Source organism: Macaca thibetana, chromosome 1, assembly GCF_024542745.1.
Source record: "Macaca thibetana thibetana isolate TM-01 chromosome 1, ASM2454274v1, whole genome shotgun sequence".
NCBI classification, from domain to species: domain Eukaryota; kingdom Metazoa; phylum Chordata; class Mammalia; order Primates; family Cercopithecidae; genus Macaca; species Macaca thibetana.
This window is the reverse complement of record NC_065578.1, coordinates 216,285,195-216,311,825: the sequence shown is the minus strand read 5'-3', so window position 1 is coordinate 216,311,825 and position 26,631 is coordinate 216,285,195. Positions and strand designations below refer to the sequence as shown.

Sequence of the window (26,631 nt, the reverse complement as noted above, 5' to 3'; positions counted from 1 at the left end):
GGCGTGAGCCACCAAGTCCGTCTCCTTCATGCATTTATCATCCACGTTTTGATGTTACGTCTAGCAAGACCTTTCAAATGCATAGGTTGATACAAATTTTTGATGAGGTTTATTAAAATAAAAGATAAAAATAAAAAATGCACTGCTGATGAATTTATTTATTCTGCTCAAGAGTATGGAAAAGAGAGTTCTCTTGGCCACTAATGCCCTAATTAAAAAATAAAGCACATTGTGATTGGAGAGGCATACTCTATATAAATAATAAATGAGGCCTTAGATGGCGACACAGTCAGAGCTGACTGACTGGCAGGCAGGACATGTTCTTTGTTGCTTCTTTGGTCCTGAGGAAGCACATTTTTTAAGACCAAAAAAATAGATAACCAATTATAATAAAGTGACATGGAAGACTAACTTTATAAGTATAATATTCTGAGAGGCCAGAATGGGGAAAATGGCAGCAGAGAAATGTGTCCTCATAGATTTGAACTGGGTCATCTGAGAAGCTTTGACGATTGCTCTAAAGACTTCAGATTTTATTCTGGAAGCATGTTGAGGCATCAGAAGTGACAAGAGCTGGGTGTGATGGCTCAGACGTGTAATCCCAGCACTTTGGGAGAATGGTTTGAGGTTAGGAGTTCGAGACCAGCAACTCCCACGTTGGGTGACATAGCAAGATGCCCCCGTCCCCAGTCTCTTAAAAAAACAAAGTGCCGGGCCGGGCGCAGTGGCTCCCGCCTGTAATCCCAGCACTTTGGGAGGCTGAGGCGGGTGGATCACGAGGTCAGGAGCTCAAGGCCAGCCTGGCCAATATGGTGAAACCCTGTCTCTACTAAAAATACAAAAATTAGCCAGGCATGGTGGTTCCTGCCTGTAATCCTAGCTACTTCAGAGACTGAGGCAGGAGAATCGCTTGAGCCCAGGAGGTGGAGGTTGCAGTGAGCCAATATCGCGCCACTGTAGTCCAGTGTGGGCGATAGAGCGAGACTCTATCCCCCACCCTCACCCCCCAAAAAAGTGCCAAGAGGTAATCATACTGGCAGTTTATTAACTTAACTCTGAAAGCCAGAGGGAAGAGGATGTAGGACAGGTAGGGGCCCAGAAGTAGGAATAAATCAAGATTGAGATAAATAGGAACTGAATGAGGGCAAGAGCCATGAAAATTGGGGAAATATATGGATTTTTTTCAGAGATATTCAAAGATAGAAGCAAGAGGACTAGGTGGCATTAAATTTAATGACATTAAAGACCATTAAATTAAAGGTCTAGGCCACCGCAGTGGCTCATGCCTTTAATCCCAGCACTTTGGGAGGCTGAGGCGGGTCATTTGAGGTCAAAAGTTCAAGACCAGCCTGACCAACACGGTGAAACCCCGTCTCTACTAAAAATACAAAAATTAGCTGGGCGTGGTGGTGTAGGCCTACAATCCCAGCTCTGCTGGAGGCTGACGTGGGAAAATCGCTTGAACCTGGGAGGTGGAGGTTTCAGTGAGCTGATATTGTGCCATTGCACTCCAGCCTAGGCAACAGAGCGAGACTCTGTCTCAAAAAAATAAAATAAAATAAATAAAAGAAAAAAGAAAAGTCTAGAGAGACTTCTGGCTTACATAACGTCAAGGCTTCTGGCTTACATAATATATTAGTTTTCTATTGCTACTGGGACAAATTATCACAAATCTAGTTTCTTAAACAATATACATTTATTATCTAACAATTGTGGTGGTCAGAAGTCTGAGAGGGGTCTCACTGGGCTAAAATCATGGTGTTGCAGGGCTGTGTTTCTTTCTAGAGGCTCTCAGAAGGAATCTGTCTTCTTGCTTTTTCCATCTTGGAGCAGCTATTCACATTCCTTGGCTCATGGCCCCCTTTCTCCATGTTCAAAGCCAGCAATGGCAGACTGTCCTTTTTCTTCTGCATCTCTGAGCCTTCTTTCACAGTCACCTCTCTGTCTGATCACAGCCAGGAAAGGTTCTCCACTTTGAAGGACTTGTGTTGACTGGACTAGGCCCACCTAGATAATCTGGGAGAATCAACACACCTTAAGATTTGTAACATTAATCACATCAGCAAAATCCCTTTTGTAGGAATTAGGACGTGGACATCTTAGGGGGTCATTATTCAGCCTATTGAATAGCCTATCAAAGGGCCCAGTGTTTCTAACTGACCCATTATCGGGTTGTGAAATCAACTTAATAAGGCACCACCATCGTAAAAAGGGGAACAGAAATTAAGACAGCCCGATGTGTTAGTAAGAGGATTCATGTTTTGTGAAACTTCGATCTAGTTTTTTTATGTGTGTATGTAGCGGATTATGATGTAAATATATTTCTTTTTTTTCTTTTTCTTTTTTTTTTTTTGAGACAGAGTCTCGCTCTGTTGCCAGGCTGGAGTGCTGTGGCGCAATCTCAGCTCACTGCAAGCTCCGCCTCCCGGGTTCACGCCATTCTCCTGCCTCAGCCTCCCAAGTAGCTGGGACTATAGGCGCCACCACCACGCCCAGCTAATTTTTTTGTATTTTTAGTAGAGACGGGGTATCACCCTGTTAGCCAGGATGGTCTCAATCTCCTGACCTTGTGCTGCACCCGCCTCAGCCTCCCAAAGTGCTGGGATTACAGGCATGAGCCACTGCGCCTGGCCAAAATATATTTCTTACTGGAAGTCACAGGCAAAAATGTTTGAAAGCTATTGACTTAGACGACAGGATGATTACTGTGTTAAGCAAAACAGGACATAACACTAATAGATAACATTTACAGAATGTTTGTACGAGCCAGGTGGGCCTAGTGTTCTAAGGGCTTCACTGGCATTAACCACGCAATCTTCCCAATAACCCCGTAAGGTAGATACTGTCAATATCTCCACATTGTAAATGAGGAAATGGAGAGAGAATGATTGTCTTGCTGAAAGTCACACAGCTAGAAAATGGTATGGCTGAAATTCAATCCCAGACAGTTCAGCTCCGCATTCCCAAACCTGTGTGCTTGACAGCACCCTGCAGTGTCTAGGAGCACCCAAGACCTGAGGAGGAAGGCAATCCTGCCTCTCCGGTTTGTCCAGCTACCCTGAGAACCTTTGTCCATGTATAGTATCCTATTTAAAATAGGAAATACTGGCTGGGTGCAGTGGCTCATGCCTGTAATTACAGCACTTTGGGAGGCTGAGGTGAGAGAGGATCGCTTGAGGCCGGGAGTTGGTGACCAGCCCAAGCAACATAACAAGACTCTGTCTCTATTGAAAAAAAAAAAGAAAGAAAAGAAAAGAAAAGAAAAGAAAAGAAAGGAAGGAAGGAAGAAAGAAAGGAAGGAAGGAGGAAGGGAATGATGGAGGGAGGGAGGAAGGAAAAAGAAAAGAAAAGAAAAGAAAAAGGGCTGGGCGTGGTGGTTCATGCCTGTAATCCCAGCTCTTTGGGAGGCAGAGGCAGGTGAATTACTTGAGGTCAGGAGTTCAAGATGAGCCTAACCAGCATGGTGAAACCCCGTCTCTACTAAAAATACAAAAATTAGCTGGGCGTTGTGGCGCGTGCCTGTAATCCCAGCTAGTCAGGAGGCTAAGGCAGGAGAATCACTTGAACTCAGGAGGTGGAGGTTGCAGGGAGCCAACATCACACCACGGCAGCCCAGCCTAGGCGACAGAGTTAGACTCTGTCTCCAGATAAAAATAAAATAAAAATAAAATAAAAAATAAAAAAAGAAAAGAAAAAAAAGGAAAAAGGAAGTACCAACACTGCAGAGCAGAAAACAAATTTCTTACATAATTCTAGGTGTAGGTGTGTGTTGGAGAAGAGGAAGACTCAATCCAGAGTCTACAGTGAGCTTCCGTCTACAGGCTAACAGACTGAACTTCAGCCTAGAAGTTGAGCATAAGTGTAACATTCACCATTAAAACTAATATGTATGAAATTACCATTGTTCCCCAAAGGTCCTTAGTAATAAAGGACCTAATAATAAGAAAACTTTCTTGGAAGAGAGACATGCAATATGTCAGATATCACAGATACACATATACAAACTATGTTTCAATGGAAGGTATTCTACGTATTATCATAGTAACTATATTAATCTATTTTCATACTGCTATGAAGAAATACCTGAGACTGGGTCATTGATAAAGAAAAAGAGGTTTTTTAATGGACTCACAGTTCCACATGGCTGGGGAGGCTTCACAATCATGGCAGAGGGCAAAGAAGAAGCAAAGTCACATTTTACATGGCGCAGGCAAGAGAACATCTGCCGGGGAACTACCCTTTATAAAACATGAGATCTCCTAAGACTTACTCACTATCATGAGAACAGCACGGGAAAGTCCCGCCCCCATGAGTCATTACCTCCCTTTAGTCAATTACCTCCCTCCCATGACATGTGGGGATTACGGGAACTACACCTGAAGGTGAGATTTGAGTGGGGACACAGCCAAACCATATCGGTAACCAAAGAAAAATTAAGTGATTAACCACCGTGCTCTCTGGTATGAAAATAGGAGAAAAGGTACTGACCCTTTTCCCTTGAACTAAGCATAGAAATAAAATAGATGAAATTATTTTTCCTTCTCGTCAACTTTGTCCCCAAATCATTAACTTCACAAAACACTTAGGAAACTTTATTTCTTGATCCACACATCAAGGTGATAATACCTTCCTTGGAATGGTGATAATTTGATGAGACTAGTATACCAAAATTAATTTGTAAACTGTAGGGTGCTAAGATGTGTGATAACTATATTTGTAATGTCATTTACTTATCAAACATTGATACAATGCCAGGAACCTGGCATTGTTTTAAGTGCTTTGCAAATATTAATTTATTTAATGCTCATAAAACTCTATGGTATATCTTGTTGTTTTCATTTTTTGAATGAGGAGAAAACTGAGGCAGGTTTAGGAAACTTGCCTGAGTTCACAGAGCTAGTAAGTAAAAGAAAAAGGTTTCTTCCTCTGGCAGCCCAGAGCCAGAGTCTGGTACTAACTGGGATTACAGGCACCCGCCACCACGCCCAGCTATTTTTGTTTTTTGTTTTTTGTATTTTTAGTAGAAACGGGCTTTCACCATGTTGGCCAGGCTGGTCTCGAGCTCCTGACCTCAGGTGATCTGCCCGCCTCGGCCTCGCAAAGTGCTGGGATTACAAGTGTGAGCCACCGCGCCCGGCCGAGTCTGTGCTGTGCTGTGTCGAATCTACCAGAGATATTAGAATGAGACCTCTGCTTAGATGTCAAAGGCATCAGGCATATGGAAGCCAAATGAGACCCCCAGTTTCTTATGAAACTATTGTCACCTCTCTACTTCTTTCTATTTTGTCTATATCCATTTTGTGTTCTGTAACAGATATCGAAACTGGGTAGTTTCTGGAGGCCGGGAAGTCCAAGGTTGAAGGGCATCTGGTGAGGTCTGCATCTGGTGAGGTACTTCTTGTCACATATCACAGAAGGGCAAGGCAGAATAAGAGAAAGAGAAGAGAGAAGAGAAGGGACAGAGTGTGAGTGTGAGAAAGAGAGAGGGAGAAAGAGAAGAGAGGGGCTGAACTCATCCTTTTAGCGGAACCCAGTCCTGAGATCACAGCATTAATCCATTCATGAAGGCAGATGACCTAATCACCTTTTAAAGTTTCCACCACTCAACACTGTTGCTTCGGGGATTCTGCTTGCAACACACAAACTTTGGGGGCCATATTCAAACTATAGCCTTGTCTAGCATTGAAAAGCTGGGTTTGAAGGGGTCCCTCCTCCTGATGGTAGCTACCATATGACATCAGACCTTGAAAATAGGAATTTTATTTTCCCTTTCTTTCTTTCCTTCTTTCTCTCTCTTTCTTTCTTTCTTTCTTTCTTTCTTTCTTTCTTTCTCTCTCTCTCTCTCTTTTCTTTTTCTTTCTCCTTCCTTCCTTCTTTTTTTTTTTTTTTTTTTTTTTTTTTGACAGACTCTTGCTCTATTGCCCAGGCTGGAGTGCAGTGGTACCATCTCAGCTCACTGCAACTTCCACCTCCCAGGTTCAAGCGATTCTCCTGCCTCAGCCTCCCCAGTAGCTGGAAATAGAGGCCCGTGCCACCATGCCCAGATAATTATTGTATTTTTAATAGAGACGAGGTTTCACTATGTTGGCCAGGCTGGTCTTGAACTCCTGACCTCAAGTGATCCACCCGCCTCAGCCTCCCAAAGTGCTGGGATTGCAAGTGTGAGCCACCACACCTGCCCAGAAATATTATTTGTCACTCTGATTAACCTCATGCTTTTAGTGTTCCCTTCTTTTTATAATGCCTCCTAATTTTTTGTTATATAGTATGCTGCTTATCTAAAGTATACTTCCTTTCTTTATAAAAACACTGAAGTTGATTATAAAGGAAGAAACCAGAAAACATGACCACCATTTAAACTACAGGTAGTAGACAAGCGGTGTGCAATTCCTTTTTGAAACCGGATGAGTAATACTTGCTGTCAAGGATGCCCAGAAGGTTTTGAGACAGGTGGGGGGGTGGTTCCCAGGACTCTCGGGCATGTGACCGGGTTGGCTTCTGACCAACTGACCTTTATGCTAGTAACGTGTCTTCCACCTCAGAGTCAAATGTAACTGTTTTGGTATAAAATAGAAACGTTTGCTGAGATGTGAGGCAATGAGAGCCAGAAATGAGCAGTTGAAAATAGTAACACAAGGATAAAGAAATTGAAGAAGTTGTGTTGATCCAGAAAGTCAGGAAGAGATGGCTGATAACATGAAGGCCAGGTGCTGGCTCACATTTGTAATACCAGAACTTTGGGAGGCCGAGACGGGTGGATCACCTGAGGTCAGGAGTTTGAGACTAGCCTGGCCAACGTGGAGACACCCTGTCTCCACTTTAAAAACTACGAAAAGTAGCTAGGCGTGGTAGCACATGCCTGTAATCCCAGCTAGTCGGGAGCCTGAGGCACAAGAATTGCTTGAACTCGGGAGGTGGTGGTTGCAGTGAGCCAAGATTGCACCACGGCACTCCAGCCTGGGTGACAGAGCGAGACTCCATCTCAAAAAAACAAAACAAAACAAACAAACAAACAAAAAAATGAAGGTAAGGGGAAAGAGAAGAAAGGGTGAAAGTCAAAGAAGCTCAATGGTAACAGGAAATGGATTGTTTGTGGGAGCATTTTGTAATGGGGAAAGGCCTAAACAAATACTGAATTTTTGTCAGTGCACTATTTTCAATTTAGCAAGTACTGAGCCCATATTAAGTGCTGGCTGCTTGGGGTATAAAGATAAATAAGACCTGGCTATCTAGTTAAAACATGTTTTACACACAAAGGGCAATCGGATTGCAATTTTTAGTCTATTTTATATACTATTAAATAAGTCCAAGAGTGTACTTTATGTCTTACCAAGAGTAGGCACCCTATGATTGTTTATTTTATTTATTTATTTATTTATTTATTTATTTATTTATTTGAGACAGAGTCTCGCTCTGTCACTCAGGCTGGAGTGCAGTGGAGCGATCTCGGCTCACTGCAACCTCTGCCTCCTGGGTTCAAGCGATTCTCCTGCCTCAGCCTCCCGAGTAGCTGGGACTACAGGTGCCTGCCACCACACCTGGCTAATTTTTGTATTTTTAGTAGAGATGGGGTTTCACCATGTTGGTCAGGCTGGTCTTGAACTCCTGACCCCATCATCCGCCTGCCTTGGCCTCCCAAAGTGCTGGGATTACAGGTGTGAGCCAATGCGCCCAGGCTTGAATGTTTATTGAATTGAAATATTAGAGTCGGATAGGAGCTGGTTCAAAATTATGTATACATTTATTTAGCACTTTTTTTTTTTTTGAGATGTAGTCTCGCTCTTTCACCTGGCTGGAGTGCAGTGGTGCTATCTCTGCTCACTGCAACCTCCACCTCCCAGGTTCAAGCAATTCTCCTGCCTCAGCCTCCCGAGTAGCTGGGACTACAGACATGCACCACCATGCCCGGCTAATTTTTCTATTTTTAGTAGAGACGGGGTTTCACTTTGTTATCCAGGATGGTCTCGATCTCTTGACTTCGTGATCTGCCCACCTCAGCCTCCCAAAGTGTTGGGATTACAAGCATGAGCCACTTTTTTATTATGACAAAATACACATAATATGAAATTTGCCATTTTAACCATTTAAAATTTTTTTAATTCTTTCTTTTTTACATCAACCTCTTATCCAACAGATACTTTAACCCGTTTTAGGTGTACAGTTCCGTGGCATTAAAGACATTCACACTCTTCTGCAACTATCACCACCATCCATCTCCAGAACTTTTTTTGTCTTCCCAGACCGAAACTCTGTACCATTACATAATAACTCCCCATTCTCCCCACTCAACCAATTTTTTTTTCTTTTTTTTTGAGACAGTTTCACTCTTGAAGCCCAGTCTGGAGTGCAGTGGCACGATCTCAGCTCACTGCAACCTCCACCTCCTGGATTCAAGCGATTCTCCTGCCTCAACTTCCCAAGTAGCTACAGGTGTGCGCCACCAGGCCTGGCTAATTTTTGTATTTTTAGTAGAGACGGGGTTTTACCATTTTAGCCAGGTTGGTCTTGAACTCCTGACCTCAGGTGATCTGCCCGCCTCGGCCTTCCAAGGTGCTGGGATTACAGGCATGAGCCACTGTGCCCGGCTCAACTAATTTTTTTTTTTTTTTTTTTTTTTTTTTTTTGAGACGGAGTCTCGCTCTGTCGCCCAGGCTGGAGTGCAGTGGCCAGATCTCGGCTCACTGCAAGCTCCGCCTCCTGGGTTCACGCCATTCTCCTGCCTCAGCCTCCTGAGTAGCTGGGACTACAGGCGCCCGCCACCTCGCCCGGCTAGTTTTTTGTATTTTTTAGTAGAGATGGGGTTTCACCGTGTTAGCCAGGATGGTCTCGATCTCCTGACCTCGTGATCCACCCATCTTGGCCTCCCAAAGTGCTGGGATTACAGGCTTGAGCCACTGCGCCCGGCAACTAATTTTTTTATATAGTCCTTCATTCAACACGTATTTATCGGGCACCTGCAATTCAGCCCAGTTCTCACTGTGGGAGGTCTGGGTTACAGGATAAACGAGAGGGTATAATCGAGGAAGAAAGACAAACATAACCAGTAACAATAGGTAAAGAGCTGGCTGGGTGCAGTGGCTCATGCTTGTAATCCCAGCACTTTGAGAGGCCAAGGCAGATGGAACGCTTGAGCCCAGGAGTTCAAGACCAGCCTGGGAAACACAGTGAGATCCCCGCTCTACAAAAATAATAAATATTAGCCGGCTGGTCCATGCCTGTGTCCTAGCTACTTGGAAGGCTGAGGTGGGAGGATCACCTGAGTCTGGGAGGTTGAGGCTGTGGCTGTGATTGTACCATGCAATCCACTGCACTCTAGCCTGGGTGACAGAATGAGATCCTGTCTCAGACAAACAAAAAAACAAACAAAAAAACGGTGAAGAGCTAATGTTTGCAGAATGCTCCCATGAGCAGGCCCTTTGTACTGATGCACTCCTTTGAGGTAGGTGTACAGTCCCAACAGTTCCCAGTATAACAAGCACGACAGAAAGGGAGCTGTGGGCTATGATTGGGTCTGGAGGACATTAGTTGGTCTGGGCAGTCAGGGTTATGCTGAGAGCTAAAGGCTGAGTCCAAGTTACGTGGCCAAGAGTATTTCCATGGCAGGAAGGACACTACGGGAGGCTCTGGGAACAGATGGGTCCCTTCGTCCCTTCCCTGATGAAGCTCGGGGAAGCCTGGGAGAAGGCTGGAGAGGTAGCAGGAGCCACCTCCCTCCAGGAGGGCCCAGGGGAGGGTTCCTGCTCTCCCTCCAGGGCCGTGGGAAGCCGCTGAAGAGCTTGAAGCAGAGCCTTTAAAAGTTCAATCACTCTGCGCCTAGTTAACAAGTGATTCATTTCTCTGCCATTCTTCATTATCGTGCTGTCGGCATGTACACTAACTTTGAACCACCTGTGATAGAAAAATCACTAGTAGTTACGCTGTAAAATCTTTGGTTTTATGTCTAAAGTTCCTGTTCTGGGAATTCACATTTCTCTTAAGTAAATGATATAACCAGGCTGGGTGCAGTGGCTCACATCTACAGCTGTAATCCTAGCACTTTGGGAGGTAGAGGTGGGAGGATCGCTTGAGCCCAGGAGTTTGAGACCACCACCACCACAACAGTATAACCAGATTCTGAAGCTCTGACACATCGAGAAAACTGGAAATTAGTCCCATTTTGCAGTCCACCAAACCTCCCCTGTGTTGGGAAGAAATCACAGCACTTCTCTGATAGATACGAAGTATAAGCCTAAAATAAAGCTGGCCTCCCTCCCTCAACTTGTTGATTAAGTCTTCCCTGGGGGAAGGGAGATAAATTCCTGCAGTTCCTTCTGGACTAAGCGTAAATTAAGATTCTGTTTACCAAGCGCTTAATTAGATTGCCTAGGCAATATTATCAATCATAACTTGCAAGAGAATTTGCTTCAAGCTCGTTTGTTATAGGAGTGTGGGGCTGCCTGAGTATATGTGATAAAGTCCAAGTTTGGAAGTTCCGTTTCTGGAGTTCAAAACATAGATCCCTTAAGCACTTCCAAAGTGAAACTCCATTCTGCACCCTGAGACTGCCCTGCTTTTTAGCCAATAGTGTCTTCATGTCAAACTGTGGATCACTGAGGAGTCCCAGGTGAGAGTGGGACGTACAAGTGTATCCCCATGACCAGAAGAAAACCTGTCCCACTGGATGGGCAGTCAGTGACTTTTCTTCATATTTTAAAGCACTACACTCTTTTCTTCTTCTTTTGTTTGTTTGTTTGTTTGTTTGTTTTGGAGCCTTGCTCTGTCACCCAGGCTGGAGTGCAGTGGTCCATCTCGGCTCACTGCAACCTCCACCTCCTGGATTCAAGCGATTCTCCTGCATCAGGCTCTGAAGTAGCTGGGATTATAGGTGCCCACCATCACGCCCGGCTAATTTTTGTATTTTTAGTAGAGACGGGGGTTTCACCATGTTGGCCAGGCTGGTCTCGAACTCCTGACCTCAGGTGCTCCATCCACCTTGACCTCCCAAAGTGCTGGGATTACAGGTGTGAGCCACCACGCTTGGCTTTAAAAGAACTTTCTAGGCCGGGTGCAGTGGCTCATGGCTGTAATCCTAGCACTTTGGGAGACTGAGGCGGGCAGATCACCTGAGGTCGGGAGTTTGAGACCAGCCTGACCAACTTGGAGAAACCTTGTCTCTACTAAAAATACCAAATTAGCCGGATGTGGTGGCTGGTGCCTGTAATCCCAGCTACTTGGGAGGCTGAGGCAGGAGAATCGCTTGAACCTGGGAGGTGGAGGTTGCAGTGAGCCAAGATCATGCCATTGCACTCCAGCCTGGGCAACAAGAGCGAAACTGTCTCAAAAACAAAAAACAAAAAAACTTTCTAAACCAGACCTGGTGGTTCACACCTGTAATCCCAGCACTTTGGGAGGCCAAAGCGGGTGGGTCTCGTGAACCCAGGAGTCTGAGACCAGCAACAAGGGGAAACCCCATCTCTACTTTAAAAATACAAAAAATTAGACAGACATGGTAGTGCGAGCCTATAGTCTCAGCTACTTGGGAAGCCAAGGTGGGAGAATCACCTGAGCCCAGGAAGCTGAGGCTGCAGTGAGCCAAGATTGTGCCACTGCGTTCCAGCCTAGGTGATGGGGGTGAGATCCTGACTCAAACAAACAAACAAACAGACGAACAAACAAAAACCAAAAAACCTCTGCCTCCCTTTTCTCCAAAAGTCTATGTTTATAAGTAGGTAGTAATTACATAGCATTTTACAGGTTAGAATTTTTACATATGTGATTCTTACACCCCCAGGGTAGACAGGACAGTGGTAATTATCATTTTACAGGTTAAAAGACTGAGATTGAGAGAGGCGAGCAATTTTGCCTGGCTGGTAAGGGGTGTAGTTATTTACTAAGCGACGACGGATCTACACAGGCTCATTCATTCCATATGTTTCGTGTCCTGAGTGCTTACCCTCCAGGAGACGATAAGGATACAAAACAAACTAGACATCTAGCTCAAGCCCCCATTAGAAGGTCAGTCAGTAGGCGAAATAGAAACAGAGACAGAAAATGATGAAACCATAGGGCGAGAATAACTTCGGAGATTTTGGCCAGGCATGGTGGCTCACGCCTATAATCCCAGCACTTTGGGAGGCCAAGGTGGGTGGATCACCTGAGGTCAGGAGTTTGAGACCAGCCTGGCTAGCCTACTGAAACCCCATCTCTACTAAAAAGACAAAATTAGCTGGGCATGGTGGCAGAGGCCTGTAATCCTAGCTACTTGGGAGGCTGAGGCAGGAGAATAACTTGAACCCGGGAGGTGGAGGTTGCAGGGAGCCAAGACCGTGCCATTGCACTCCAGCCTGGGTGACAGAGCAAGACCGTGTCTCAAAATAATAATAATAATAATAATAAATTATATATATGACATTAATAATGATACAGCTGGGCACTGACTCAGGGAGATGGTGAGTGGAGAATATGACATCATTACTTCTTGCTTACAACCAAAAACAGTTGTAAAATTCTCTTTCTTTCTCTCTCCAGATCCACCTAATACACTGTGCCTTCCCCCACACACCATCTCCTCTGGGACTGCGTTTCCCTTTGTGACCACACTCTTTCAGAACCCTCCTCGGCGTTCCGTTCAATCTTATTTTAATGGTATAAAGGTGCAGGGGAGAAGAAACAATTTCCTAAGCCTCATGTGTTGCTAAGGTTTGCTCTGGTTCTGTGACTAAATTCATGTGCCTTTTAATCTGAATCGGCCACTTTTTGGTCGAGGGGGATGAAAGGAACTGCTTCATGGTTCAATACCTTCATATACACTTGTCCAAAAAGCTGAAAAATCTACACATTGTACAGCCTTTTTCCTCTTAGTACGCACAGTGCCCACAACCACAAAACATTCCCTTTCCTTCCTTTCTTTTCTTGTTTTTGAGACGGAGTTTCACTCTCGTTGCCCAGGCCAGAGTGCAATGGTGCGATCTTGGCTCACTGCAACCTCCACCTCCCGGGTTCGAGTGATTCTCTTGCCTCAGCCTCCCGAGTAGCTGGGATTACAGGCATGCGCCACCACGCCTGGCTAATTTTGTATTTTTAGTAGAGATGGGGTTTCTCCATGTTGGTCAGGCTGGTCGTGAACTCCTGACCTCAGATGATCCGCTCGCCTCAGCCTCCCAAAGTGCTGGCATTACAGGCATGAGCCACTCTGCCCGGTCTCCCTTTCCTTTCTAATGGCAGCACTGTTTAGAGAATTAACCCAAGTGATTACAGTTGCCAAGATTGGGTGGTCATGTCAGGGTCCAAAACACCACCGGAGTTTAAGAAAACCCCAGCAATCTTAAGTAATCTTTCTTCACAGTCCTCTTTACCCTTCTCAAGATTTGTTGATCCATTTGACCTGGGTCAGGGTGGCCTTTAGTACTTCTCACCTGTTTTGTATTTTTGTTTTTTGAGACAGAGTCTCACTCTGTCGCCCAGACTGGAGTGCAATAGCGCGATCTCAGCTCACTACAACCTCTGCCTCCTGGGTTCAAGAGATTCTCCTGTCTCAGCCTCCCAAGTAGCTGGGATTACAGGCATGTGCCACCATGCCTGGCTAAGTTTTGTATTTTTAGTAGAGACGGGGTTTAACCATGTTGGCCAGGCTGATCTCAAACTCCTGACCTCAGGTGATCCGCCTGCCTTGGCCTTCCAAAAATGCTGGGATTATAGGCGTGAGCCACCGGGCCTGACCCTCACCTGTTTAAATAACCTTCTAACTGGTCTTCCGGCCCGTGCCCCCTTCAAAATTCTTTAACCCAAGGCTTACAAACATATGACCAAAGGTGGTTTTTTGGTTTTGGCCTACATAAGGTTGGCCATCTCTAAAATTCAATAGATATCATATAAAAATAAAGATTTTCCCACTTCCCTTAAACAAAAAAACGACAATCCTGGGTCCCATTCCCAGATGGTCCTAGGTGATTGCTCCCTTTCCATAGAGGCCCTCACTCCAGCTCACACTATCCATCACTCCCTATGGCACCACTGACCTGGAGCCCATACATGACCTTGTCATGTATTATTAGATGGCAGTGATTACACCTGTTGCTATTTATTTATGTTTCCTGCTTACGACATGTGTGCACATGTGCGTTCTCAACACTCTGATGCCTACATAATCTTCCTAAAATTCAGACTTGATCGTGCTACTTCTCAGCTTAACATTCTTTAATCCCCTCACTACTCGCCTCTTTATTAGTGGATGAAGCTCCAACTTCTTCGCTTGGCTGGCTGCTTCTTCGTCGATGTCTTTGTCCACTGTAATCATTTCCTAGCCCTGTTCCTGCAAGCATGTCCATTCATCCTGAATTACAGCCACAGGAATGAGCCTCCATGCCTTTGTAAAGGCGGTTCCTCCCGCCTGGAATGCCCTTCCCTCTCAGCCCTGCTCACTCTTTGAAGACTCAACTTAAGTCCCTTTGCCCCCAAGAAGCTCCTTGCTCCATCTCCTGTACCGAATACATGCCTCTATCACGTATGACTCTTGTCATGTAATGCAATCACTGATTCGCCTGTCCCTTTCTCCAGGACTCTATAGTATAGAATTTTACTGGAACAGACTATGCCACTTACAACTTCGAATTTCTAATGATTTCAACTTTTGGATGCAGGAGAAAGAGCTTGGGCATGAAAGTCAGGCAGCCCTGATTTGATATCTCAGTTTACCATTTATCCATCTTGACCAAGTTTCTTAACCCCTCTGATTCTGTTTCCATATCTATAAATGGAGAATAATAATTCCTACCTCACATAATTGCTATGAGGATTAGAGGGATTTTGTATAAATGCCTGGTACCGTGGCACAGGCACTTAATAACTGGCAGTTAACAGCACAAATAAATGGATCAGGAAGAAACACACCGGACTTAAAAAATAGCCTGTTTAATGTGTGCTTAGATGGAGCAAAGTGAAAGCAGGAAAAAGGCGGCAAAGTTATGAGGATGCACAGTGTCTTGGCAACTAGGACGATGCAGGAGACACTTTTAGTTTGATTTTTTTTCCCCAACCTGACAGCTTTTGATGGAAGACCTGCTTAATTATCAGCTGGCAGAAGTCTGCAAATGATAGGCAGCTCTGTGTAGAGAATAATGAATATGACATAAGATAATCTTAGCTAATTACTGTTTACTTGCAAATGTCATACAACTGGCTTCTTGAGTGTGTGTGTGAATTTTTGTCTTGTTTTGTTTTTGCACATGTGAATGTTTGTGTGGGGGGAGGTGTGTGTACAAACCTACACCATAGGAGTCCTGCAGACAACAGCTCAGCAGGTGGTCAGGACGGCTAGCTCCCCTTGCAGCCGGGCTAGTGTTCCATAGTATCTAGTTAAGGCTTGTCGTTCTCTGCAAACTGCAAGCTCCTGGAGGCTCGGGACTGGTCATTCACATCTGCTTTCCTTGCACATAGTATAATACTTGGTACATAGCAGATGTTCAATGAATATTTGTTATATAGATAAATGGGTGAATTGGGAGTTGACTATGTACGTATCTATGAATATATGATATTTATAGACATTTATGTTGTTCCATGTATATTATATATGTTATGTTTTTTATATATGCATATACACACACACACACATGATCTCACACACTTTTACTCCCATTCTCTCATTCCTGGGGCCAACTTTCCATTTAGTCTGGCTACTGAGTCACATGTAGACTATATAGTTCCATCCTTGGTATAAATCAGACTTTTGAAACAGTCTGTAACAGTGCTATCCCAAAGAACTTTCTGTGATGCTGAAAATATACATTATCCAATATGAGACTGATGACCATGGAGGCCCTTGATATGCTGCTAGTCTAAATGAGGAATTGAATTTTGGATTTTATTTCATTTTAATTCATTTAAATTCAAATAGCTATATGTGACTACTGTATTGGTCAGCGCCAGTCTAGAATCTCTGATATTTCTTTTTTTTTTTTTTTTTTTTTTTTTTGAGACGGAGTCTCGCTCTGTCGCCCAGGCTAGAGTGCAGTGGCGCGATCTCGGCTCACTGCAAGCTCCGCCTCCCGGGTTCCCGCCATTCTCCTGCCTCAGCCTCCCGAGTAGCTGGGACTACAGGCGCCCCCAACCGCGCCCGGCTAATTTTTTGTATTTTTAGTAGAGACAGGGTTTCACCGTGGTCTCGATCTCCTGACCTTGTGATCCGCCCGCCTCGGCCTCCCAAAGTGCTGGGATTACAGGCGTGAGCCACCGCGCCCGGCGAATCTCTGATATTTCTATGTGCATGTCCAGATAACAGTCATCTGCTAGATCACAGATAGCACTTTTTGATGGTGCTTATATCTGGACTTGGAAGACTTTTTTTTTTTTTTGGGATGGAGTCTTGCTCCGTCACCCAGGCTGGAGTGCAGCGGCACAATCTCGGCTCACTGCAAGCTCCACCTCCTGGGTTCAAGCGATTCTCCTGCCTCAGCCTCCCAAGTCGCTGGGACTACAGGCGCCCGCCACTACCCCCTGCTAATTTTTGTATTTTTAGTAGAGTTGGGTTTTTGCCATGTTGGCCAGGCTGGTGTCGAACTCCTGACCTCAAGTGATCCGCCCACCTTGGCCTCCCAAAGTGTTGGGATTATAGGCGTGAGCCACCACACCCAGCCTACATGCACTATTCTTAACACAGTAAAATTGTTTTGAGGAAAAAATCCTTTATGTGTTTGTGAAGCTTTTTAGTTCAGCGAAGCCCAGCTTATTAAGTTGCAAAGGTGCTGGTTCATTCAGGAATTTAAATTCTTCCTCATAGTAGTCTGCACCGAAGTTTCTTATGAACAGGTAGCACTTTTTCCTCAACGACTGGTGCTTTATGGAACTTTCTTGCTTGTTCACATTGGGGTAAGCATTATGTCAGATAGGATCAAAGTCAGAACAAAGAAAAGTGGTTCATTTGGGCTTAAGAAATATATATTTTTTTTTGAGACGGAGTCTAGCTCTGCCACCCAGGCTGGAGTGCAGTGGCCGGATCTCAGCTCACTGCAAGCTCCGCCTCCCGGGTTCACGCCATTCTCCTGCCTCAGCCTCCCGAGTAGCTGGGACTACAGGCGCCCGCCACCTCGCCCGGCTAGTTTTTTGTATTTTTTAGTAGAGACAGGGTTTCGCCGTGTCAGCCAGGATGGTCTCGATCTCCTGACCTCGTGATCCGCCCGTCTCGGCCTCCCAAAGTGCTGGGATTACAGGCTTGAGCCACCGCGCCCGGCCTGGGCTTAAGAAATATTAATTAGCCAGGTGCGGTGGCTCATCCCTGTGATCCCAACATTTTGGGCGGCCAAAGTGGGAGGATCACTTGAGCCCAGGAGTTCCAGACCAGCCTGAGTAATATGGCAAAAACCCATATCTACCAAAGTAATAAAAATATTATCAGGGTGTGGTGGCATGCATGCCTATGGACCCAGCTACTTGGGAGGCTGAGGTGGGAGGATCACCCGAGCCTGGGAGGTTGAGGCTGCAGTGAGCACTGAGCACGCCACTGCACTCCAGTCTGGGGGACAGAGCAAGAGCAAGACCCTGTCTCAAAAAAAAAAAAAAGAAAAGAAATATAAACTGAATAGTGGCTGGGCACGGTGGCTCACGCCTGTAATCCCAGCACTTTGAGAGGCTAAAGCAGGCGGATCACCTGAGGTCAGGAGTTCGAGACCAGCCTGGCCAACATGGTGAAACCCCGTCTCTACTAAAAATACAAAAATTAGCTGAGTGTGGTGGCGGGCATCTGTAATCCCAGCTACTTGGGAGGCTGAGGCAGGAGAAAGGCATGAACCTGGGAGGCAGAGGTTGCAGTGAGCCGAGATGGTGCCACTGCACTCCAGCCTGGGTGACAGAGTGTGACTCTGTCTCAAAAAAAATAAGGCCAGGCGCGGTGGCTCATGCCTGTAATCCCAGCACTGGGAGGTTGAGGCGGGCGGATCACGAGGTCAGGAGATCGAGACCATTCCGGCTAACACAGTGAAACCCCGTCTCTACTAAAAATACAAAAAACTAGCCGGACGTGGTGGCGGCGCCTGTGGTCCCAGCTACTCGGGAGGCTGAGGCAGGAGAATCACTTGAACCCGGGAGGCGGAGGTTGCAGTGAGCCGAGATCGAGCCACTGCACTCCAGCCTGGGCGACAGAGCGAGACTCCATCTCAAAAAAATAATAATAATACTAATAAAATAAACAAAATAAAAATAAGATAAAATAAAAACAAATAAAACAAGTAAGTAGTTACGAGTTGGTGCTGGGAGCCAGGAGTTCATCACCTAATGGAGGAGACAGTAACATAAACAGTCTGAAAACGGCACAGTAGGTGCAAAGGGAGCAGAGTGTCACAAGAGTGTTTAGTTTTCCATGGAAGCGTCTGTCACAAGTAGGTCAACAGTTTGTCATGTATGAATGCATAATGGTGAACGCATTGGACGCCTGGGAATTTGATCATCCGTAGATAGAACGGTTATTTCCTTTGTGGGAGCTGAGTTTTGGTGAACATTAGCAGTCGTCACCTGGTAAATATTTTAGTTATCAGGAAAGCACGGACAGCTTACTATTAACCACGTGATTCTAGTTTTCCTACCACTTTCTTTTCTAATGGGCACATCTTATTTTACAGAAGTGACATAATTTACATGAGGACAGAGATTCATAACATCAAAGATAAGATGACTCAAATAAATGCCATTTACTTTAAAACTTTTAGCCTGTTAAGCCGGGTGCAGTGTGCACCTTAAGTCTCAGCTACTCGGGAAGCTGGGGTGGGAGGATCACTTGAGCCCAGGAATTCAAGTCCAGCCTGGACAAAATTGCAAGATGCTGTCTCTAAAAAAACCTAAAACTTTTAGCATATTGTGGTACACAAATCTCATGTAAATAGGAATATTTTGCACCATTTAAAATTCAAAGCTTATAGTACAGTTGTTCAAATTTCATGTCTGCTAATTAATTGTAAAATACTGTGAGACTCTAGAGCAAAGTTTTAGATATAACAAGTAAAAGCTAAATATGAATAAACTATTATTTCAAAGTTTAACGATGCTTGCCCATTTACAGTCTTCTTCAAGTCAGCAAAAATGAAACTCATGGAAGGTTCTGCTTGAGGGGCCTCTACAAATCTAGTTAACGCCACTTTTTTTTTTCCCTGAAATAGGGTCTTGCTCTGTCACCAGGGCTGGAGTGCACTGGTGTGATCACAGCTCACTGCAGCCTTAATCTCCTGGGCTCCAGGGATCTTCCCACCTCCCTGCTCCCAGGTAGCCAGGACTACAGGCATGCGCCACCACACCTGGCTGATTTTTTTTTTTTTTCCCAGTAGAGGCAAGGTCTTGCTATATTGCCCAGGCTGATCTCGAACTCCTGAGCTCAAGCCATTCTCCCACCTAGACCTCCCGAAGTGCTGGGATTACAGGTATGAGCCACCATACCCGGCCTGATCTGCTTCATTTGTAGACAAGAAAACTAATATCCAGAGATGTCATGCAATTTGCCCAAGGTCACACAGTTGGTTATCATAACAGCACTGGGCCTAGAAGTCAAGTCTGATCCTAACATTTTAATTTATTTTTTACATTTATTTTTGGAGACAGGGTCTTGCTCTGCTGCCCAGGCTGGAGTGCAGTGGCATGATCATTGCTCACTGTAACCTTTTTTTTGAGACGGAGTGTCACTCTGTGGCCCAGGCTGGAGTGTGGTGGCTCAATCTTGGCTCACTGCAATCTCCACCTCCAGGGTTCAAGCTAGTCAATTCTCCTGCCTGAGACCCCCTAGTAGCTGGGATTACAGGCGCCTGCCACTGAACCCAGCTAATTTTTTTTGTGTGTTTTTAGTAGAGAGGGGGTTTTACCATGTTGGCCAGGCTGGTCTCAAACTCCTGACCTCAGCTGATCCGCCCACTTTGACCTCCCAAAGTGCCAGGATTATAGGTGTGAGCCACCATGCCCAGCCTGCTCACTGTAACCTTCAACTCCTAGGCTCAAGTCATCCTCCCACCTTGGCCTCCCAAGTAGCTAGGACTACAGGCACTCACCACCATGCCTGGCTAATAAAAAAATAATTTTCTTTTTTTTTTTTTTTAGAGACAGGGTCTTGCTATGTTGCCCAGGCTGGTCTTGACCTCCTGGCCCCAAGAGATCCTCCCACCTCCAGCCTCTCAGAATAGTGAGATCACAGGTGTAGGTCACTGCACCCAACCTACACACTTACGTTTAGACTTTGCTTCACTTATTCCCAGATTGACATCTTACCATGAACAATTCACTGATAACTTACAAAATATGTATAGTTATAATTTCCTTGATAAGATTTAGTATTAACCACTCAATCATAGATTTTTTAAAAATTAATCAATTTATTTAGATGGAGTCTCGCTCTGTTGCCCAGGCTGGAGTGCAGTGGTACAATCTCAGCTTACTGCAACCTCTGCCTTTCAGGTTCAAGCAATTCCCCCATCTCAGCCTCCCGAGTAGCTGGGACTATAGGCGCCGGCTAATTTTTGTATTTTCAGTAGAGATGGGGTTTCACCATGTTGGCTAGGCTGTTCTCAATCTCCTGACCTCAGGTGATCCACTCGCCTTGGCCTCCCCAAGTGTTGGGATTACAGGCGTGAGCCACCATGCCAGCCAGTCATAGATTTTTAACTGACTAAAATTGCTCAGTGTGTCTAATGAAGACTACTATTTTTTGAGCTTTTACTTTGTGCCAAGCACTGTGTTCAGTTATTTGTTGAATTTCCCCAACAACTTCAGGTGGCAAGTATCATTTTTATACATGAGTAAACTCAGGCATGGACAGAAAAATAGCTTGTGCAAAATCACACAGCGACCATGTGGTACAGCCTCGACTTTCTGAGTTGAGAGTTTGCACTTCTAACCAGAACTTGGTACCTCCTCCCTGGCAGCTGGGCTTTCCTGTTTGTCTATGTGAAAATGTCCACTTTAAGTACAGAATACTTTGGAGGTGTTTCTGACTCTTACATCTTTTGTAAAATACATTGGAAAATGTATCTCAGTATATTTTATGCGTCTTTGATTAACTTAAATTGGGCTTGATTGTGCTATACAAAAAACCACAAAAACAAAAACAGAGTTAAGGCCGGGCGTGGTGGCTCACACTTGTAATCCCAGCACTTTGGGAGGCCAAGGCGGGTGAATCACTTGAGGTTAGGAATTTGAGACTAGCCTGGCCAACATGGCAAAACCCTGTCTCTACTAAAAATGCAAAAAGTAGCTGGGGGTGGTGGCACACGCCTGTAATCCCAGCACTTTGAGAGGCCAAGGTGGGTGGATCACTTGAGGTCAGGAGTTTGAGACCAGCCTGACCAACATGGTGAAACCCCGTCTCTACTAAAAATACAAATAATTAGCTGGGCGTGGTGGCCAACGCCTGTAATTCCACCTACTAGAGAAGCTGAGGCAGGAGAATCACTTGAACCCAGAAGGCAGAGGTTGCAGCGAACTGAAATTACACCACTGCACTCCAGCCTATGCGACAGAGCAAGACTCTTGTCTCAAAACAAACAAAAACAAAGTTAAATAGAACAGCCTCTTGAGTCCTTTTAATTTAGCCTTCTTGTCCCTTCATGTCACTCTGCTAACAACATCCCATGTCTTCCCTCCTCCTGGAGGTGTTTTAGTCCATTTGGGCTGTTCTAACAAACATCGTAAGCCGAGTAGCTTATAAACAGCAGATACTTACTGGTCACCGTTCTGGAAGCTAAGAAGCCCATGGTGAAGGGCCCAGCGGCCTCAGTGACTGGCGAGGGCCCCCCTCCTCACCCAGGGTGCCTTCTTGCTGTGTCCTCGCAGGGGCAGAAGACGCGCACGCTGGTCTCTTCAGCCCCGTATAACTTTTCTAATCCCTTTGATGCGGACCTAGTTGCCTCCAAAGGCCTCACCTCCTAATATCTTGGGGGATTAGGTTTCAACACAGGAATTTTGTGGGGACACAAACATTCAGTCCATAGCAGAAAGCAGAAGCCAAAGTCCTCTACAAAACCACCCAGGAGGCTGCTGGTGATCTGCGTTTCCTCTCCCCTCTCCTAGCCACTTCCCATAATTCCCCGCAGGCAGGGGTCTCTTCCCATCATTCCCCGCAGGCAGGGGTCTCTTTCCTCCACCTCTTCCAGGTATTTGCTCCAACGTTACCTGAATTCCTTTGTCGTCCTCCCCTGACCTCCCCAGCTTTATGGAGGTATAATTGGTGTACAAAAACTGCATATAGTCCGGGCACGGTGGCTCACGCCTGTAATCCTAGCACTTTGGGAGGCCGAGATGGGTGGATTGCCTGAGCTCAGTAGTTCGCCACTAGCCAGGGCAACATGGTGAAGCCCCGTCTCTACAAAAATACAAAAAAAAAATCAGCCGGGGGTAATGGTGAACGCCTGTAATTCCAGCTACGAGGGAGGCTGAGGCACAAGAATTGCTTGAACCCGGGAGGCGGGGGCTGCAGTGAGCCGAGCCCGTTCCACTGCACTCCAGCCTGGGCAACAAAGTGAAACTCTGTCTCAAAAACAAAAAACAAAAAACCCCACAAAAAACTCCCTGCATATGACTAATAAATATATACATATTTGGTGAATGTTTGGACAGATACACACACTCATGTTACCATCACCACACTCAGGAAAGTGAACATATCCATTACCTCCAACAGTTTCCTTGTGTACATTTGTCCTGTTTTTTTTTTTTTTTTTTTTTTTTTTTTTTTTTGAGATGGAGTTTTCTTTTGTTGCCCAGGCTGGAGTACAATGGCGCAATCTCGGCTCACCGCAACCTCTGCCTCCAATATTCAAGCGATTCTCCTGCCTGAGCCCCTCTAGTAGCTGGGATTACAGGTGCTCGCCACCGAACCCGGCTAATTTTGTTTTTTTAGTAGAGACCATATTGGTCAGGCTGGCCTCAAACTCCCGACCTCAGGTGATCCGCCCGCCTTGGCCTCCCAGAGTGCTGGGATTACAGGCGTGAGCCACTGCACCCGGCCCTTTTTCTTTTCTTTCTTTGTTTCTTTTTGTTGAGACGGAGTCTCCCTCTCTCTCCCAGGCTGGAGTGCAGTGGCGAGATCTCGGCTCACTGCAAGCTCCGCCTCCCGGGTTCACGCCATTCTCCCGCCTCAGCCTCCCGAGTAGTTGGGACTACAGGCACAGCCACCTCCCCCGGCTAGTTTTTTGCATTTTTAGTAGAGACGGGGTTTCACCATGTTAGCCAGGATGGTCTTGATCTCCTGCCCTCGTGATCCGCCCGCCTTGGCCTCCCAAAGTGCTGGGATTACAGGCGTGAGCCACAGCGCCCGGGTTTTTTTTTTTTTTTTTTTTTTTTTTTTTTTGAGACGAAGTTTTGCTTTGTCCCCCAGGCTGGAGTTCAGTGTTCAGTGGCTCTATCTCAGCTCACTGCAACCTCCGCCTGTCAGGTTCAAGTGATTCTCCTACCTCAGGCTCCTGAGTAGCTGGGATTACAGGCGACCACCACCACGCCTGGCTAATTTTTGTGTTTGTAGTAGAGATGGGGTTTCAACATGTATGTTGGCCAGGCTGGTCTTGAACTCCTGACCTCAGCCTCCCAAAGTGCTGGGATTACAGTGTGAGCCACCACTCCGGCCTTTTCTTTTCTTTTTTTTTGGTCGGAGGTGGATAAGAACATTTAACATAAGATCTTAACAAGTTTTTCTTTTTCTTTTCTTTTTTTTTTTTTTGAGACAGGGTCTCCCTCTGTTGTCCAGGTTAGTGTGCAGTGGTACAATCACGGCTCACTTCAGCCTTGACTGCCTGGGGTCAAGTGATCCCACTACCTCAGCCCCTTGAGTAGCTCGGACTACAGGCGTACCACCACAGCCACCTATTTTTAATTTTTTGTAGAGATGGAGTCTCACTGTCTTGCTCAGGCTGGTTTCGAACTCCTGGCCTCAAGTCATCTTCCCATCTCGGCCTCTCGAAGTGCTGGGATTACAGACATGAGCCACTGCGCCTGGCCAGCAAATTTTAAAATGCAGGATGTTTTGTTAACTGTAGATCTCTGGGACTTCCTCATCTTTATTACTACAAAACGTTTTTGGCTCACGCCTGTAATCCCAGCACTTTGGGAGGCCGAGGCGGGCGGATCACGAGGTCAGGAGATCCAGACCATCCTAGCTAACACGGTGAAACGCCGTCTTTGCTAAAAATGCAAAAAACTTAGCCGGGCATGGCGGCGGGCGCCTGTAGTCCCAGCTAGTCAGGAGGCGGAGGCAGGAGAATGGCGTGAACCCGGGAGGCGGAGCTTGCAGTGAGCCATCGCGCCACTGCACTCCAGCCTGGGCGACAGAGCGAGACTCCGCCTCAAAAAAAAAAAAAAAAAAAATGTTTTTGAGAAGGTACTGAAAAAACATTTGCTGAATAAATTGTGTGACAAACTATAGCATTTCCTTTGCTTAAACCTCAAAAACGTAAGTTAGATATGCAGAGCACCATAACTTTGTAATTACCTCTCACAGATCAATTATTCCCAGGTCATTCTCGAATCATTTTTTGTTATTGAGAATTAACTTGTCTTCTCTCCCCCGCGGTATTCTTGGTAGCCTCTAGGATTTCACAAAGGGGGAATTTAAAGTGTCCTGTAGGTCCTTCAGAGATTCACAGGAAGAGACCTGCACTTTAACCGGTCTCTGTAGAGCAGGACTATCATGACAACATTTTAAAAAAATATAAGCAGCAAAAATGATCAATAAGATATCACCATTTGTACTTTGAAGTGGTAACATACACTATGGAATGGCGTGTTTCCCCTGTTTGTGAAGAGGATAGTACGACGATGGGTCTTTGAGCAGAAACTGTTTTTCTTTCAAATGTCTAAGGCAGCACAATGTAATGGAAAGCCCATTGGTGTGGGAGTGAGCGTCCCAGCTTCCTGGGCAGTAAAATGAACAGGCCTGATGATCGATCTCCAGGCCCCATCCAGCTCTAAAGGTCTCCAAAACTTTTGGAGATAAAGCCACGGAACTTTCTCGTGAGCATCAAAAGTTGTATTTCATGTTTTATTGCAACTGACTTAATGTTCCAAGAGTGACTGTTAGAGATCTAGTATACGTAGATATGCAAACTTTGTTTTCGTAGTTTAGTGTTTTCCAGTAAACGAAATTTGTTTTCATATCACTAATATTTAAAAGTGTAAATAATATCTAGGACACATAAATTGAAAGAACCATCATAATTGTATTTAACTCTGATTCATTAAGGGATTAATTACCTAGTTTGTGAACGTGTAAGCCCCCTGTAGCTCTCTTCCCATTTTTGAACAAAAATAAAGAAGTTTCAAATTCAAGTTGGTGGCATATTTATAACCTTCAAAGACATTATAACCAAAGGCTAAAATGAGATTCTGGCACTGTTTGGAAGTTTCTATTTTGGGGGCTCGCCTCACCACTTAACTTGAACTGGGGATTATCAGTAGTACCGTACATAGTCCATTAATTTCAAGTCAAATCATTTCACAAATGTTAATATTTCACGTATACATGGCTGCAAGGTATGACAGAATGCTTCATAAAAGCCATTGAAAATAAACTTCAAAAGTAAAATGCATCAATCAGTTAAATCCCATTAGCCTATGGGAGAAATTTCAATATGTATACCTCCAAATTTCAAATTAATAATGGGGCAATATTATTGTGCCACCTAGAGTACCAAACAGTGGGTATAAACCATCTCCTTAGTCAGATGGAACACTGGCTGGACACTGCAGATTATCTGGGGTTTAAGACGTTAACTTCTATCACGAATCTAAATTCTGACTTCCCTGTCTAAAACTTCGGGAACATCACATCTTTTATTTAAAGCGAAAAAGTAAACTTCTAACATACAAAATAACGGATTTCTTTTCAAGAGCGATAGTCCTTTTTTTTTTTTTTTTTTTTTTAACAAAATCACTGCCCTTGATTTTTCATGAACTTTAAGTTTCAGAATGATTTGGTCAAGAGTATTTCTACAGGAATAGGAAGAGAATCAAGTGGGCCTATAATCAAAGACCTAGCTGGGTCTCACCCTCATGGTTAACTACTGAGACTTCATAGCCGATGACCAGGTCCTAAAGTGGACAGAACAAGCCTTACTGGAGGTCCGTCTTTGTGGTAGGTACAGAAAACTTGGAAATGCAATTCTGTGGTTTATTTAGGGTTATTAAGAGCATGAGAATAGCCCTGCAAAGGCTGGTAAACTAGGGTTTGCAGTATGGAGTAGTAAGCAAAGCCTCTACTTCCCAGGCCCTGCACCCGGGGTGTGGAACAGACAAAAGAACGGCTCTGCCCTTGCCCTTCTCGAACTTAAAATCCAATTCGCAAAGCAGGACTTACACATATTAAATCAAATACAGCATTATGCTGAAAAGAGCCCCTGCGTGTAACAGTTGCCAATGTGTGTTATACCAGTCAAAACGATTTGAAGGAGTTTTAAACGAAAAGCTGGAGAAACATACAAGAAGGCAGATCTAAGATGGAAGAAAAGGCGGATTCGGGTTGAAATGCCAGGTTGAGGACTGAAGAAAGCATTTGGACAAAGCAGCCTCCAGGCTGGGAAGGCGAAAAGCCAAACGAGTATAGCCACCAAAGACCCAGAGAGGCCAATAGATTGTGCAGTGAGTCGGTTTAACTGAAAGGCGGTTTCCTTTTCCTCCATTTGCTCAGTCCCAATTGGA

At 45.1% G+C, this 26,631-nt stretch overlaps 1 protein-coding gene across 1 annotated transcript in view; it reads right to left on the bottom strand.

Annotated features, from left to right (window-relative positions):
* The window catches only part of EFCAB2 (EF-hand calcium binding domain 2), a 483,350-nt gene that overhangs the window by 213,671 nt on the left and 243,048 nt on the right, over positions 1-26,631 (bottom strand). The window lies entirely within an intron of this gene.